The sequence below is a fragment of the Anthonomus grandis genome, chromosome 2 (genome assembly GCF_022605725.1).
Source record: "Anthonomus grandis grandis chromosome 2, icAntGran1.3, whole genome shotgun sequence".
In the NCBI taxonomy this organism is placed as follows: domain Eukaryota; kingdom Metazoa; phylum Arthropoda; class Insecta; order Coleoptera; family Curculionidae; genus Anthonomus; species Anthonomus grandis.
In genome coordinates, this window is record NC_065547.1 from 35,137,468 (window position 1) to 35,155,707 (window position 18,240).

General features: G+C 33.3%; 1 protein-coding gene across 1 annotated transcript in view; it reads right to left on the reverse strand.

Annotated features, from left to right (window-relative positions):
• The window catches only part of LOC126750713 (LIM domain only protein 3-like), a 53,138-nt gene extending 39,102 nt beyond the window's left edge, over positions 1 to 14,036 (reverse strand). Inside the window, exon 1 of the mRNA XM_050460421.1 lies at positions 13,874 to 14,036. The gene's annotated coding sequence lies outside the window, so the exon portion shown is untranslated. The remainder of the gene's footprint in view (positions 1 to 13,873) is intronic.
• Between the last annotated feature and the right edge of the window lie 4,204 nt (positions 14,037 to 18,240).

The window sequence follows — 18,240 nt, forward strand, 5'->3', positions numbered from 1 at the left end:
GTTTTTGCAAAACAGCGGTTGAAGGTTAAGGGCATTTTTTAAGTTTTTCTTTATAAATTATCAAAGTTTATTGAAGTTTTTTGAGACAAAAATGTTAAACACAAAATCATGTGAGTATGTGAGATCATAGGAGTGAGATAATTCTATCACCTAAATTTCGTCCAGCCAAAGTTCGTCCAAATCGAAGAAAAATTGTAAAAGTTATAACATGTTATGTTAATGAAAAACAAAAGTGAATAATGACAGATTGCGTATTGAGTGATACGCTAAATAATTGTTCTAAGGGCCACTATAATTAAACCCAATGTTGTATTCATACGAAAATCTGTACTGACCGTTTATTATTTCAAACATTATACACGAGGAACGCTACGCTATGAAATGTGACTATGATTTTTTTTGTTCGTAACGTTTGCATAGTTCGTAATTTATTGTCAACAATTATTATCAACTGTCACCTTTGTGATTGCGTTCGTTTATAATATCTATGTTATAAGAAGATGAACTAAAATGTGTAAGCACGCACCAAGTTCTGTTTTATTTGTGGTTTGTAAATATTTAAAGAAAGTGTCTAAGAAAAGCTGACCACACACATCTTAGCTTACGAGCAATATTTTGGTTTCTGAGCAAAAATTATAGAGAAAACGTGGATTCCGAACTCTGCCTGCGCTGCATGATTTGTACGTTGAGCGAATGTAGCAAAGAGGTCATACTTATTCTTTAGTAAGTTATTTGACTGGAGGAATGATACCGATCATGTGACTAATTGTTATGTTTGCTTGACAATACAATTCGAGGAGGAAAATATAGTAAAGCTGTGTATTACGAGGTATCGTCAGTGACAAAGACTGCACCACATTCTATTCCCAATACCACAAACACAGAAGAGTCACTTACTTCTTAAGAAAGCACACCTTCGATTTCCAAGTACAGCGCGTCAGAAATTGGAGCCAATAAATCAAATAGCATTGAACGATTTATGTAGACGTCTCAACTTACCAAGTACAGGAATGTGGTCATTTGGAATCAGGTAATACAAATAGTAATGTAACCTGTAACGTATTCTCAAAACAGTAGTAAAAACTTTAAATAATATTTCTCAAAAACAGAGGCGTTTTGCTACTGCAATAAGGTAAATGAGTTGTTTGATGTACTTGGAGAAACTCATGATCCGAACAAATAGCGTTCTAGCCTCTAGCAAGAACAGTGGATAAGGCTGTCTTATTGTAAATTAGAGAGTGACCATTGGAATCTCGGAAACCGTAAGAGTTACAGGGTCGGTTAAATGGAGGCAAAGTTGCGCAATTTGGAGCTTAATAAAATGAGGATACTTCCGGAGTTATCCGAAAAAAATCGAAAATTGTCAAAATCGTTTTTACCTTCTACCGACTTTATTTAAAGAGACATCGGAAAACTAAAAACAGTTTTTCATTGCCACTTTTTATGCTCTACAACATGATGCAAAAAAGAAATTATCCGACGTTTCGTTTTTTTTTCGACCATCATCAACTTTATTTTTTCCTATGAGCGGCATATTGGATTTTCTCATTTTTAAAACGTATTTTTAATTGCCTTTAAAATGAAGTATCGCATTTGTATGTCCGATTACTCCTTCTAGTACTTTCCATAAGAACTCCATGAATGCAGGAGAGAAAGATATATCAATGGGATTTCCAAATAAATTGATTTTATATAAACTGAAGCTATAAAATACTCTGTATTAGATATAGCTTTTTTTTAAACCAATTCAATGAAAATGTATCCTTTACATTTTTAATTTGCCTCCATTTAACCAACCCCGTAACTCTTACGGTTTCCGAGATCCCAATGGTCACCCTCGAATTTGGGACACCGTGTACAAAGGCAACCATCGATTCCCGTTGCTCATTCCACAAATGTCGAAACACGTAAGAGACTAGGAAAGAGCTACTTCAATTGATTAACTATAATTCGTATAACTGGAAGATATGCTGCGATTTAAAAGTTGTCGCTATACTGACTGGTCCGCAAGCATACTGACTGGTCCGCAAGCAGGTAGTATAAAATATAGTTGTTTTTTGTGTCTTTGGAAGAGCAGATGAAAAACATTTCATTTAACATGATTGGCAAATGCGTGTAGAGCATGTAATGCGAAAAAACAACTTTATCAAAAAAACGCTTGTTGAATATAAAAGTAATTTTCCTCCCTTTATATATATAAAGGGTGATGTTTTATATAAAACATCGGCTAATAAAACATTTTGTAAAGGCTTTGACAAAAAGCTTTAGCTCCAAAATACTTGAAAATCAAATTCCTAAGATTAGCAAAGAAAATAAACGCGGATATATTTGTCGGTCCAAAAATTAAGAAACTGGTTAGGGACACAGCATTTCAACAAGACCCCAATATTCCCGAAGCTAAAGCATGGAGAGCTTACCAAAAAGTTGTTCATGGGTTCGTAGGAAAGAACAGGAGGAAAACCCCGAAAAACGACCATCAATTGATCTATACAATGATGAAAAACCTGAATTATTTATTATTTGCTCCAAAATAGATTAATAATATACATTTATTGGAAAATTATGAAAAAATCCGCATTTAAATTCATTCGTGTTCAGATGCTTGCATGTCTTTAAAAAAGCACCTTCTTCACGGTCATTTGGATTCTATCCTCTCAAATTTAGGTGATGAATAAGGCCAGCACTTTCATCAAAACACAGCTATGATGGAAAAGCGTTATAAGGGCTTTTGAGATCAATCAACTATTTGATGTCGCTGGCTAAACCTCAAATATAACTCTGTCGAAAACTGCAAAATCACATTAAACGTCATAACTTTCCATTTAATTTGGACTAATTTAGGCTTAAAATGTAAGTTACAAAATTGTTGTTGAGCTTGCATTATTTATGTTGGTATAAAAAAATTGTCCCGAAAAAAAGTCAATGAACTTTGACAATTTGAAAAACAGCTGTTTTGCAAAAACTAGGCTTCAATTGACACAAATCGTAGATTGCTGTAAAGTTAACACGTGTGCCTTTCAAAATTCACGCTCGTCAAAAAAATTACTACTTTTACTGTTTTCGAGATTTCAGGTAATAACTGCACTACGGTACAAAAAACAGGATTTTTCTTAAAGGCTCGAAAACGGCTGCTAAAAAACCTTTTTAGCAATAATTTTCTGAGAAGTTATAACGTTTCGTTATAAAAAGTAAAAGATTGTATGTACTAAAAGAGGCACTCTTGCTCTAATGTTTTATGATCTGCCAAAGGCTTTTGACTGTATCCGTCCGCTGTAAAAACTTAATCAATATAATTTCAAAAGTGGATTCGTATTCCTTCCTAAATCAACTTGCTCTGGTTATCGGATAATTGAATAAGATATTCATTACATGCCATATCTCACGATCTTAAACAAATTTGGTATTTTTAATCAGTATATGCTTTGCTTTGTTAAAAACATAATTTAATGGTAAAAACAATATTTGACTTTCCATATTATTAATAAATAACTTTGTATTAAAATATTTCTTGTAACATTTAGTAACAAAAACTTAAGCGGCTTTTAAAAGTACCTGAATGAGAAATAAAAAAAGAAGTCACTGCAAGACGAAGGGCCCTTTCTATAACAGCTTGCCGCTTTTCTTATCTAAATAAGATCGGCGTCCGAATGAAAAGACTCTCCATATTTTGGATTTAATTTCTACTAATTTACATCCCAAAATTGAAAATCGACAGTCGAGAAAAATGTTCATTTAACGGGAAAAAATTACTTTTTATTTTTTTATTTTCAAACAAAATTTATATATAATGTTAAATTTCCATTAGAATAAAAAATCTGGCAAAAAAATTTTTAAATTTTTTCTGACTGTTAAAAAATAAATACTATTCAACCCAACTAGAAAACTTTAAAATGAGCATAAACTCGCAAAATATTCATCCATTACAATTTAATAGAGAAATTCTTATTTAAAATTTTTCTGTTGACCTTAAATTTTTCTTCTTATTTTTTTCTGTTAAATGGGATAATTCCCAAATTTCGAAAAGCAACTCATATATATAGTAACAACAAAATGTATTTAAAAACAGTGTACTCTCTACATAATATGATATAAGAAAATTTGACATGTATAATTATATAATTTATATAATTTAATTATTTCTTAATTATAATCTGCTTTTTATGGCCATACGAAGACTGCTTATTTTGATATATATATCTGCTATATATATTTTCAAATTCCCGCGGACATAAGTGGAGACCCCTTATCTTATTTTTAACATTCTGTGAGATATTCTCTTGTTAAACCGTCCAGATCCTGGTACTCGTGTTCATAGAGCGTTAAAAATATGCCGCGCGGTATAAAATTGTCAGATCAAATAAAAAGAATTGTAATTCCTGAAAAATGATTCAGGAATTAAAGAAATAAATTTTAATAATTAAATCTACATAAAAGTGTTGTGTGCAAACAGATTAATTTGTATAGAACTCGTTGGACTACTGCCAGGATACCCAAGCCCGGAAGACCCAAAAAAATCAACTTTGAGAAATAAATTGTTGAAATTTTCGGAAAATTGGAATTTTTGAAAACATGTTGAAATAAGTGGAATTATGGATTGCTATATGTACTTAAATATTTTGCAAGAAACAATGGTTTCTTATGATAAACCCCTTTCTCCCTTTGAACTGAAAATTTATGTACGATAATGATTCGAAACACAGTGCCAAACTTTTAGTCAGAAATTTTTAATCAGAAACAAGTTGAAGTAATTAAATGGCCAGCTCAAAGGCCCGACCTGAATACCATAGAGTGGCATAGAGAACGTATGGAATCAAATGAAATTTGAGGCGTATAAACCGAAACAAATTTAAAGACAAGAGAACAGAAGAGAAGAGATAAGATGTTTCGTTCGCCGCCCTATTAGAAGCCTGGAATGAAATATCCGAGTGCCATGCAGTCATCAAAAGTAAAGGCTATATAACTTATTTATATTGGAGTCTGTTTGCCTCGTTCATAGGAAATGTAGAAATGTGAACACAACTAATAGGCATGAATATAGCAGTCGACGAGCTAATGATGTGCTCTTGCCTATGCCTACAAGTTCACTGATCAAAAGAACTTTTATATTTGATGGTAAAAAACTCTTTAATCATCTTCCTGCAGATTTGAAAGATATAGGTAGCTGGAAACTTTTTAGAAAACGTGTTAAAAAACTCTTAGATGCAAAGGACTATTATGAAATAACTGAATTTTTGTCGGATCGATTTTAGTCATTTTTACCTTTTTCTTGCAGGAGTTATATTCTTTATATTTTTTACACCATATCATTTTGCCTAATTTATTTCTGTGATTAATTTTTTTTTACAGTTTTACATTTAATAAAATTGTATATTTCGGGAGTGAATAATATCTGTTTGTGTTATACATATTGATACTCTTGACATTACATTAGCTTTGTATGTTTTGGTTCAGAGTCTTGGAGGAGTATTTCTGAAGAATGGGGATGTTGTTGGTTTTACCGGTATAGGTAAACTATATTCATGGAAGCAGAATGTATTTAGGATGATGGACCATAGCATGCTAAATAACCTTTTTACATGTTTGTGTATATGTTTTTCTTTTTTTACAGCTTTGTCAACAAATTTAGTTTTATGACAATAAAGCATATATTGATTGATTGATTGATAACCAAATACTGAAACTAGCGATAAAAAAAAATATAGCTGTTTCTCGATTTTTGTCCCCAGGCCAGTTAATTTATTAAGGCTTCATCCAAAAAAATCTTGTATCCATTTTTGTGAGACTGAAAAGATTTAGGGAGGGTTCCCTTAAACCTTTTTTATTCCCTATTACCCTATAGCAGCCTCACTATAGGTTTACAGGCAAGGGTGGCCGTAATAGGTTGAGTAAAGAACCACTTGATCGTAGAATTTAATACTGATTTATTCACCCAAAACTACAACTATTTATATCAGTCTTAAACTAACAATTCGTGGTAATTTTCAAAACTAAGATGTTTTCTCTTTACAATACTTTTTACATTCCCAATGATGAAACCTTGCAAATTGTTTTAAAAAACTAAACAGTTCGTGATTCGGGTGACAGATCTATGCTTTTATAAACTATACTACGCACCTTGACGGACTAACATAAACAGTTTTATATACTTAAGTAAAAAATAGATTTTTTAAATTAATAAATTTAAAATTTAAAATGTCGATTAAACATCTTTCCCGCTCTCTCTGCTACTTGCTGTAGGAAGATTTAAGGGACGGAGTTCTACCATCTCGGTCTCTCTGGTCTTATGTCTGGGTTCTCGTTGCTTGTATTGTCTAATTTTAATAACCCATAGGAATACGCAAGACACTAGGATGATGATCAGTATAGTACAGCCCCCTGCAGTATAGGAGTGAAGTGTGACCTTTTTCCATATCTTGCCTTCCAGCTGCTGGCCTAGTCGCTGCTCGTCAATCGAAAGGTTAGTCAGATCATCTGATACCTTGAACACTGCTTCTCTCGAAAAACTGCTGACTGTGTTTGTTTTTGTATGGTGTAGGTCGCTGACATTAATAAATGCTGATGTTTTTGTATAACTAGAAACAACAGGAACGGTTTCAAATCGGTTTGCAATTATATTATTTTGTTTTGTTTTTAGAATGCATGCTTCGGTTAACTGAATTATACCAGTGGTGTTTAATACCATTTCTTCTCGTATGCCATTGCACGTGATTGCGATGCTTATGGGATTTGGAGAGATAAACATCCATGTATTTGGAGTATAAAGCTGTTTCCAAATAGTCGTGTGGAGGTTATGTTTTGTTATGTTGCAAGAATTCCCTTGATATCGTTGATATATTTCGTCAATGACGCAATGTGGACTGGCGTCTATGTTCCTAACTGTTGTCGGCGAACACAAATAAAGGCTGCTTCGATGTGTACATGCTGTTAATGCATTGTGTGATAGCTCAAAGTATTGTTGATTGTTGTAGTCTACAGCCAAAATGTCATTAGGTATGTCCAGAGAGCAGTAGGAATTATTTTCAACGTGTAGAGCTGTAGGATATACCTTCAGGAGGTTGCAATCGGAAATATCTTCAATGGCAAAATGTATAAAAATTTTTGCCCATTGTCTTCCCTCTTCTTGTAGCGATGTCTTTATTATATTATACGATGTATTTATTATTAGTTATCCTATGTATAAATGTATATGGTTTATAAATATTTTCGTTCTTCTAAAACTGCCGCAGTTTTAAATGTTTCTCCTTTTTTGGCCGGTACTGTCAGTGTGTCCAAGATGTCTATCAAGGGAATCTTGAAAAACAAAAGAGATACGAAGGTGATTTGACATTAGCAAAAAGTTATGCATTTTTAAGCATAACAATATGACTTTTAGAAAGTTTTAAAATGCCCAGCAGTTCCGGAGATATTCCTAAAAAACCGAAATTTGCTGATTTCGTTTTTATTTTCTTCCGATGTTATTTAAAGAAATATAGAAAAACAACATACTCTTTTAAAGCTCTACAAAATAGCGTTAAGAGAATTCGCGTACGACGTTTCGTTTCGGAGAAACCATCATCAACTTTTTTTATGGCGCGTAAAAAAGTATTCGCTGATTTGAATAGCATATCTTATTACGAATACAACGATGTATGACACAATATGATTCTGCAATATTTAAATTGGAAAAAATAGGTTTTACTAAATTCCGAATGTTTTGGTGTAATAGAGTGTTGGTGGTGAAATGATGGTGATGAGAAAATGTCAAATTAATTTTTTTAAATTGGTAAAATTGTTTTGTTGAAATATTATATCCTATGTTACAGCAATGCGTTGAAGCTGGTCGTATATATTTAAATAACTATCTCAATAGAAAACCACCCAGTACAAAATTTTGGGACCATTGGCTTCATCTATTCTTAACCAGTATGGTGCATTCAAAAAAAAAGTATTGTCAAGAAATAATAAGCATTGCATTAAAGAAAAAGAAAATAATGTAGTATTAGCTATAACTGAAAATCCGGAAATATCTGTTAGAAAAATTTGCAATACCACTGGACCCGACATACCGAAATCTACCGCCCATTTCATTTTGAGAAAACAGAAACAGCTGCCGGAGAACAGCTCATGACCGATACTATACTATATAAAATATAAATTCAAATACAAAATAATATTTTGCCTAACACCCAACTTAACACACCATAACAAAAATTGCTACATTCCAACAAGTAAAATAAACTATTAAAACAATAACAAATACCAATCCATATTAGACCAATATTTGAATAAAATTAACAATAAATAAAAATATATCAAATCATTTACTATTAATTAGATCCAACATTAATCAATAGCAATTCACTAATCCACATTAAACAACCAGATTATAGAAATAACAAAAAAATAATAATAATAATATTACTCGATGACACTAATAGATCTTTGAACACTGAAATTTGCCTCTTAAAACTAGGTAAAGTAATGCCCAAAATTTCAACTTCATTAGAATTAATAAATTTAAGTGTCCGTTCAATAGGGGAGTGGGATGCATAATTAGTGCTATGAAATGATAATGAGAATAATTTATTATGCCTAAAATTCCTAGATGGTATATTGAAAGATATTACACCAAGGAGTTCTGGACAGTTTAAATGACCATTCATCAATTTACGCAAGACCGCCAAACCAGCGTAAACTCTCCTTTGCCTCAGCGTTGATAAGTCCAACAACCTCCGAGCATCATCATAAATATGATCGTTGGGAATTCTCATACCAAGCTTATATAAACAAAATCGAATAAATTCATTTTTGACTTTCTCGGTTAGTACAATAATTTGTTTAAAAAGGGGACCATCTCATTGATGCATATTCCAACTGTGACATAACAAGAGACATATATATCCTTTTACAGGTCTCAACAGAAAATTCCCTGCAATTACGCAAAACTAAGCCTAAAACTTTTGAGGAGTTAAGAATCAGATTAGTTATATCTGTGATAAAGTTTAGGTGCTCATTAAACCAAACTCCAAGATCCTTAATAATATTACATGACTGAAGAGAAACTCCCTCTATATTGTAAAATGAGTCAAGCCTTCTTTTTTCTTGTAGAAACTAATAGACTTACATTTACTCAGATTCAGAAACAGTTCATTGGCAATACACCATTGACTGAGCATATCTAAGTCACTCTGTAATAAAACTTGATCAGAAGAAGAAACTACTTCCCTATAAAACTTGACATCATCGGCAAAAACCAAAAAGAAACTGTTCCTAAAGCACTTATTTATATCACTTATGAAAATAATAAATAGTAAAGGGCAATAATGCCTCCTTGGGGAACTCCAGAGGTTACACTCACACCACTTGATCTTGAGTCCTGCCTGACAAAAAGTCCTTAAACCAATATTACATTTGATTAAGCGTAACTCTCGTATCAAATAACAAATATTTACGAGACAGTTTATAACTCATCTTGTCCGAAGCAGTAAAATGGAAAATATTGAAAAGCAATTTCAACGAAATATTTGGAAAAACCAAACACGTACATTTGATCTTGGGATATTTGAAATTTCGTTACTGTTACTGGCGCTCTCTGCCAAATTGAAGGTGATGCATTTTTCATGTCACAGGGAAAGAAACGATATTTATCAATTTACAAATTGAATACCCCATTCTGTTCTGCACCACTTAATTTTTAATCCACATATCCTTATACAAGAAAAAAGGTGCGGTCGCCTGAAAATTGCGAGTTTTTCTATTAACTTCTTAAGGCGCTTCGATTCAATTGCCCTGTTCCGCAAAACGAAATGTCTCGAGTAGATTGCATTTGCAAAGTGGCCGTTTCGTGTCTCGTATACCGGATTGTTTTCATCCTCTTTCTCTCTTATCTATTTTGGGGAATGGCCCATTTCTCGGCTCATTTGCGGCGGATTTTCCCTCGCACATTCAATACGATCTATAAACTGTTTTCTCTGGATGGGCGCTATGGACGTTTTGACTCGTTTTAATTAGAAATTATGTTTTGCTTAATTTGAAAATTAAACAAAGCCATTATATTGTGATCCATAAATATTAATTTGTTTCTTCAAAGTAATAAACGAAGTCAAAATTAGAAAAGTAAATAATTGGACATAGGATTAAAATTCTTTCTCTATTCCTTTTGATCGTGGTGCAATGAATCTAAAATAATTTAGCGGAAAAGGCAATTAAAATCGCCGTGGAACGAGGTTATATAAAAGACGCGCGGCGGCAGAGTAAAAATGAAACTAATCCGAAATTGGCTCGGCGCAATTATTACACTCTCACAATTTCAATTACAACTTCAAATTACTTTTCGGATTCTTTAATAAGAAGTTGGAAAAGCATCTGCACGATTCTTCGGTCCCCCCTTACAGCTCTTGGCTTGATGGCGTCGCTCCTTATTATTACCTAGACTTGTTGACTTTTCATAATAGAAAATGAGGCACTCCACCTACTTCTACCTCTTTTTATCGATTAAACGAGATTTTCATTAAATTTTCGCGTAATGAAAGGTGTTGGTAACCTTTTGGTGACTATTAAAATTGTGATTTTATCATTGAAACAATTATATAATATAATATAATTATACTCGTATATCTCGAACCTAACTACTGACCCTTTCATTTAAAACGCGCGTCTATCGCTTCATTTACCACCAAAGAAAAGTTTCTCTTTAAAGGAATTTATCCATCAACAAGCGGCGAAAGGTTAATTTTGAAAAGGCTTTTAGGCACTTTTCCGAGTTTATTTCAGAAACGAGAGGCGAGACGACTTACAGGAATTCGCACTTAGTGCGGCCAAACTCCTTTCGCTTTCGACGATATTATTGTGCCTCCTAATGTCTATGAATCATTTACTTTCCCTTTTAATCGAATTGTGAAAAAGTGAACGGTAAAAGCTTTTACGGCCCTTCCGGTTGCACACTAACGAATCCAGATATTAAGAGGTGCAAATGGAAATGACGTATGGCCGCGGCAATTAGGGAAATCTGCGACGCCGCTCGTTTTCCCGGAAAACTAATCGATTCGGATAATTGGCCGGCGCTCCACTGTTTGCTTCTCATCAGGGTGGCCAATTAAATATTTTTGTTTACTCAAAGAATTAAGAGATCAGACTTTAAGCTTTATTTAGCTCAAATATCGAAATAAGATACAATTAAGGAGTTACAAACTAAATAGAACTAAATTAGCAAATCACTTAATTTAATTAAGCTTAATTTAAAAACCTGGCTTCATATTATGAACTTATTATATATCATTCATAAATTTTTCTTTTACAATAAACTACTTTTTGATTTATTGGTATTGGTGAGAGCATGGAAATTATGGATAATTACATCCAATTTTATTGTCTATATTTAGGGTGCGTTTCCATGTTTATTCTGTGCACACAGTTTCCGGCCGATTCATAGCCATTTTTTTAATTCGCGTTTAACTTAGCGTTTGATAATGAAACTTTGCATTTTAAATGATCATTATACAACAAAAAATGAAGTATGCTCTTGCAGGATCCAGAAGATTTAAGAAACGATCTTTTTTTTTTCATGTACCAAAAAGTGGTTTACTTAAAATTCCTGCAAATCCAGTTCCAAGAAAGTTAATTTTTTAATGAATCCTGAATTAAGAGCCTACAAATTCAATCTCAAATGGCTGAAGTTAGGGTTTTAAACTTGTAAAAATAAACTTTTAAATTCACTTAAAATTACTTTAATTTAAAAGAAGTTTTTTAACTGTTGGAGGAGAAGAAAGTTCAATTACTGAAAAAATATGAATGGCTTAAGAAATAATTTTTTATTCTTCCCAGGTAGTTGGAATAGTTTTTTTTTAATTCTTTAATGAATTTTCGACAAACTACCTGAAAGGAATCAACAACTACTTAAACTGCCTAAACGGATAGAAAAAAGGTTTGATATGAAAAAATGGTACCTGAAAAATGATAAATTTATTTTACAAAACTACTTAAAAAAAGCCTGAAAAAACTAACCGGAATACCTTCAACTGCCTGGAAAAAAAAATGTTAGAGCTACTGCAAGAAAACGGATTTTTTTTACCAGCAACTTCCCAATTCTTAAAAAGTAATCATAGTAATCAAGTAACAAATTGCTTGGGAAAACCAAATAAGAATATTCAAAAAATGCCCGACTTTTACAGGATATGCTGAATAGATTCATCGCTAAGGCGATATTCTTGGAACTAGAGGAGGCAATTCAAAATTTTTCCTGTTAATTACGAAAAGTTAATAATAAGTAAAGTGAAAATTGTCGCGGATAAGTTGAAAACCGGCTGTTGGCCCCTCGTACTCGGCGCGCGATGGCGTTCTCAAATTAAACTCGTAAATTTGCCAGTCAATTTGGGCATCAACTAAATTCAACCTGTCACGAAGAATCGCGAAATTATTTCAATTAGGGCCTGCAGCTCGGCTCTCACTAATTAAACTTAACTTTTTAACTCAACTATTTAACTTTACATAATAATTTAAATTCGGTAGAGCGGTTTTACGATAAATTTCAAAGCGTCCATATTCGATATGGATGAAGTATTATGCCTCGGTAAGCCGCGCTACTAAGAATCAATTTCGTTCTTTATTGGGCTCGTGACTGACCATAGAAATGCCTCTGCATTTTGACATTATTAAATTCCAAATGAAGAATTGCACGGAGGAAGATAATATTGCTTGTATGCTCCGAGTGTAATTCGTATAAGCTGGCTACAAGTTTAAAATAGTGGCACAGCTGTAGCGCAGGCGGCACCGGTCGGTTGATAAGCCCTTTATTTCGTTATCCGTGAACCTTTTACCGACAGAAATCCATTTTGGCCCCCCCGATTTTCCGTCTCCATGGCGGGGAAACTGCCTGGAAAATTGTCAATTTGCTTCCGAACGCTCGCCGTGACATCAACCACGGAAATAATAACACCGATAACACCCAGAAAAGTATCAAAGCCGACGACCCTTACGAGATTTCGACTTAAATTGAAAACACCAACATATAGGTAGGAGTTTTGTCATGTCATTTATAACGGGTGTCAATTAAATCATTTTATATTAGATGACGTTTTTATTATATTTTTTTACTTATTTCGAGTATATATCAAAATTTTAAAACCATCGTTATATTGATAAAAATGCTCATTAGGATTCTTTTTAGAAGTTTTTTTCTAAAAAGTAATATGATAATAATTAGGAACTAAATTTATTATTTTATGGTAAACTCGTTATATTAGTTTAATAACACGTTGGAAAAAATATTTTTATGGTATCACTCCCTAAAAGTTTCTTCACATTTATTAACACTTTTAAAAAATTATTAGAAGTAGGTATATAAAATATTTTGTACTTATGATTAAAGTAAAAGCAGATAGACTTTTTATTTTACATAAGGTACAGTTTGTTTTCCATCATTGTCATAAATGTCTGTTTTAAAATCCATCATAGGTATTTTGCTTTCCATTCATACTTATTTCTTTACGATCTTTAATTGGTACTTTTTTCCTTTAGGTAAAGCAAAAAAAATAATACGCTAATCAAAGAACACATCTAAATCCCATTCTTGCCAATGCAATCTTCGTCAATCAAAAAATATATTTTTTAAATTTTTGTGGCAAACAATATCCTTATATTGGTCCACTGGCCCATGATTTGGAGTAGCGCGCCAAATGGAAAATGGCAAAACGCTGATTGCTGATGTCTGATGGAAACATGTGCCGAGAGTTTAATCTGCCGGACGCCGTTTTTTTTTTGTTCACTTGCCCGAACCGTCTATTCTTTAATTGATTGCATTTCCAATTAAAAACTCTAAACAATCTTTGTATTATTAATTGATTTTTGTGATAACGAGTTAGTATTAAGATGTAATTAAATAAAATTTGATACGTACCTTGCCACTCAACTCCAAAAGTAAAAAAAATGAACGTAAAAAAAAATCACCAAAACTGTAACAATTATTATTTGTAATAACAACAAACAACACGTCGTATAGTGCGTCGCGAGTCCGTTGTCAGCACGATTGTTGTTGGGGAACAACTGACGCTCGACTAAACTTCCACCCCCGGAGGCGTCGCGACGGGCGCTGCACTGTTCGCGCGACGCGACGCACCATCAGTAAGACGATTTTCTTCCGTCTTTTTTTCCTTATATCTCTCTACTTTGTTGTTAAGTACCTAACGGACAATGTATACAATAGCATCAGGCAGTCAGTTTAAGCTTTACAATTCAGACGTGATTTGTCTATTTATTTATTTATTCATGCCAAAAAGTAAAGACTCTTAAACAAGTCAAAAATAGAGAAACAAAAGCATTACAATTAACATTACAATAATAATTAAACCCATGCAGTAACTATATAATACGATAAGATAAAAGCATTAAGTAAAACTAACAAATACGCAGCTTTAACAGAAATACAAGATAAACATAAAAAACACAATACTCCTAAAAAGCCACAGTGGAGTGAAGAAATTCCTCAAATGAGTAAAAAGTGTTCTTAATTAAGAAATCTTTAACTTTATTTTTTTATATGTAATATACAAAGTGGCAGAACCCTTACACAGGCTGACAGAGCATTAAAAAGTGTTACTCCATAGTGCAAAACCCCAGTTCTTGGTCTGGAGAATCGATGGAAAGGTAGAATTAAGGAGTCATTATTTTTGGTAAAGTGCCGCTGGGTATCAGCATAATTATGTTGCATACTCAGTCACATTTTCCCTAACATATAATAGGCATACTAGAATAGATGCACAGGGTAGAGTGAGAATTTTCAATTTCCTGAAGTGGGATTTACAACACTCTCTGTAGCCCAAACAAGTAATCACCCTCACACATCTTCTTTGCAATGCAAATATCTTAGACATGTGCACCGAGTGCCCCCAGCTGATGAGACAGTATATCATTATAGAATGAGAATAGCTGAAATAAGAAATCCTGAGTGTGTCCATTGAGACAGAGCCCGATAAATTACGGATAAGGAATATGCATCTTGATAATTTGGATGACATCTCTTCAACGTGACTCAGCCAGGTTAAGCCACCATCAAGAGTGACACCAAGGAAATTTACTGTTACTGTTACATTCAAGAGATGCGGGAAAGAATCAAGATGTCGAAGAGAACAAATAATCTGCTGGGCTTTGGTTTTGTTCAGACATAATCTGTTTGGAACAGTCCAGTCTCTCAAGTTTGCACATGACTCTTGAGATATGCGAAACTCTTGAAATTATCGCTTCATATTAAGTTAATTTGCCAATAACAAAAGTCCAGGATTTTGAAGATTTGAACAATTGATACTCGTATCAATTGTCTAAATCTTCAAAGATACAACTTCAACGGTACAAAGATAATCGTAAGTATCTCAATAAAAATATGTAAATAAATTTCAATTATTTATTTCCATCTTATCAACTTTATACGAAGAGTTCAACACTCTTATTTAGAAAACTACAAAGAAAAAAAAATAATTAAGCTGAACTTGAATTGATAGTGTTAAATATGACGCAATAAGACATCAATGTTCCTAGGTCATATCTCGGGAACCGTTCGTCGTAGGTATGACGTAAAAGGGTAAAAAAAAATTATTGGGTAAACCGATCATGAATAATCGATGAAAATATTTTCAAATTCTTCAATACCCACCAGAGGGCGTAAAGAGATTCAGTTATTTCAAGAATAAGGATGGTGGTGGGCGTTCAGTTGTTTTTTGAATAACCTGCTTTAACTTCTTAAAGGTTTGACCGAGTTAATCAAATTTTGTATCGCTAACAAGAGCATTTCTTGAGCAATAATAATTGGCCAAAATATAGTTGATTTAGTGGAATGCTTGTCCGTCGGGGGGCTAGTTTTGACATCAAGACTCAAAATCCTAAGAAAAATCAACTTACTGTTGAAAAAGTAGCCAAATAACATCCAAAGAAGCCAGTGAAAACTGTTTTTCAAGATCTCGTTAATAACCTCAAATATTGGGAAAATTAGATTAATGGATCTTTGAAGGCCAAGGATCGCTAGGTTAAATACCAAATTAATAAGATGTTAAAGAGGCAATTGTGAGTCTAAAAAATATAAATCATTAAAAAATTTATGTCAATCATAAGAACATTCATGTTGCTCCAAAAGGTTGTAAAGGCATCCTGAACTTATTAAATCACTTTAATATTATAGGTGTAATCGAGGGTGTATTAGTTAGTTTACATAATTCTTTTTATGTTCTGTGAATTATCTGTTACAAGCGGTATTTTTACGGTTCCTGAATATATCGGTTTGAAATGGAACGCTCTGGTTTCTTGTTGGTCGTTGGTTTTGTTTTCGTTTGTTGATATTAGGTTATAAATTCCATTTTTGTTTTATAGGTATAAATAGGTATGTGTTATTATTTATAAAACCCGTAATGAATGCAAATGCCGTTGGTATATTTGAGCTCCTGCTCCTACGCAGTGATGAAAGCTCTAGTAGTAGCGATAAAGAAGAAATGGGTCCTGTGCGTAAGTGTTTTTCTTTTAAAATGGGGGCTTGTGCCTTTTAAAAAAAATATATAAATAAATATATTTTGAATTGCAGTCAAGTGTATTGAATGCAATATGAAAATATCAAATGATCAAATTTTATAAACGGGAAAAACCCCGAAAAAATCAAACCAAAACTTCTTAACATAACCTACAAACACAGGATTTCCGGATGTCGTAGATTAAACTCGGAATATTAATACGTTTAATCCACGACATCCGTAGGAGTAATCGAAGGTCCCGAAAAAAATGATCGGTCGTTTCGGTTGACATTTGCAATCAGGCGGGCCCTTCATGGATCCATTGACTCCGCCAATAGTGAGGCTGTCCCAAAATTCTGATCCTGAGAATAGCCGTTACCTATTGGCCAGGCTGAGGGACCCTTCAATTCAAAAAACGACCCTGCCGGCGAGTACATGCTTTGAAGGGCACGCGAAAACTAGCATTAAACTAATGCTTGCCGCAGAAGGACCCACTGACATGGACTCCCTGAGAAAATTATACTGTCGGTTTCATAATGCCTATGGTATTGGTTCGGCTGAAATTGAAGCAGACCTTTCCGCCTTTGGATCCTTTTTCTCTTCAGAAAGACTCCTACGGCTCCAGAAAATTGGAGAAGGTCAAACTAATTATTTTTCTCCAATTAAGTCAAAAAATTTTTAAATAAAACGACGCGAATAGAGGATCAAGCATCCTCTAAAAAATGGACGTTAGCAAGCTTAATATATTCCTCATTAACATTCAGTCCTTAAGACATAAAACAGACGAATTACATCTTTTATTGGAACAGCTAAACTTTCCACATATTGTTGCCATAACAGAACATTGGTTAAAGACTGATGAGCCTGTATTTATTAAAAACTATACCACTTTAGCTAGATATAATAGAAGTAATTTTTCTCATGGAAATATGATAATGTTTACTAACAACGGTACAGGTACTATGATAATGTTCACTAACAACGATTTTTCCGCGGTCACAAAATTTGATAATTTATTATCTGAAAAAGTATTCGAATTTTCCATCGTCTATCATAATACCAATAATACCAACCAGAATAACCAAAACTAGCTCTAGTATCATTGATTACGTCGTATCAACCTTTGATCCGGAACTCGTTGATTCAACTGTCTTTAACTCAGGTTTCTCCGATCATGAAGCAGTGTTAACTAAATGTTCTCTAAATCACAAAAATAAAAGAGTCCCGCGCAAAATGTGTCGTATCTTTGGGGAAAACTATTTCCTAAATTTCAAAAATCTATGTCTAAGAACGGACTGGGACTTCCTATCTGATGATGTTAACACTGAGTTTTCTCGATTTATAAAGTTACTGTCTGATTTCGCATTCAACTCATTTCCTCTTAGGCCCATCAAAATTAAACAAAAAAAAACATGGTCTACTAAAGGCTTACGCTTGTCTTCTAAAAATATACGCTCCTTATCACACTTAAAAAAATTCTCAGACGGTGTGTTCTTCCACGATTACGTTAAGGTTGTATAAAAAAATTTACCATTAAGCAATAAAGGCAGCCACGGACCTCTATTACAATAAAAGAATTTCTAATTCTGGAAATGTTGGTAAGGAGACTTGGTCTATTGTTAATGAATTAATGGATAAGGCTTCTCCATCTATCACAATCCCTACTTCACCGGATAACTTCAACAACTACTTTATAAATGTAGCCAAAAATCTCATGAATACCGTAACTCCTTCCCACGATCCTCTCTCATATCTCGCTAATGAGAATTTACAT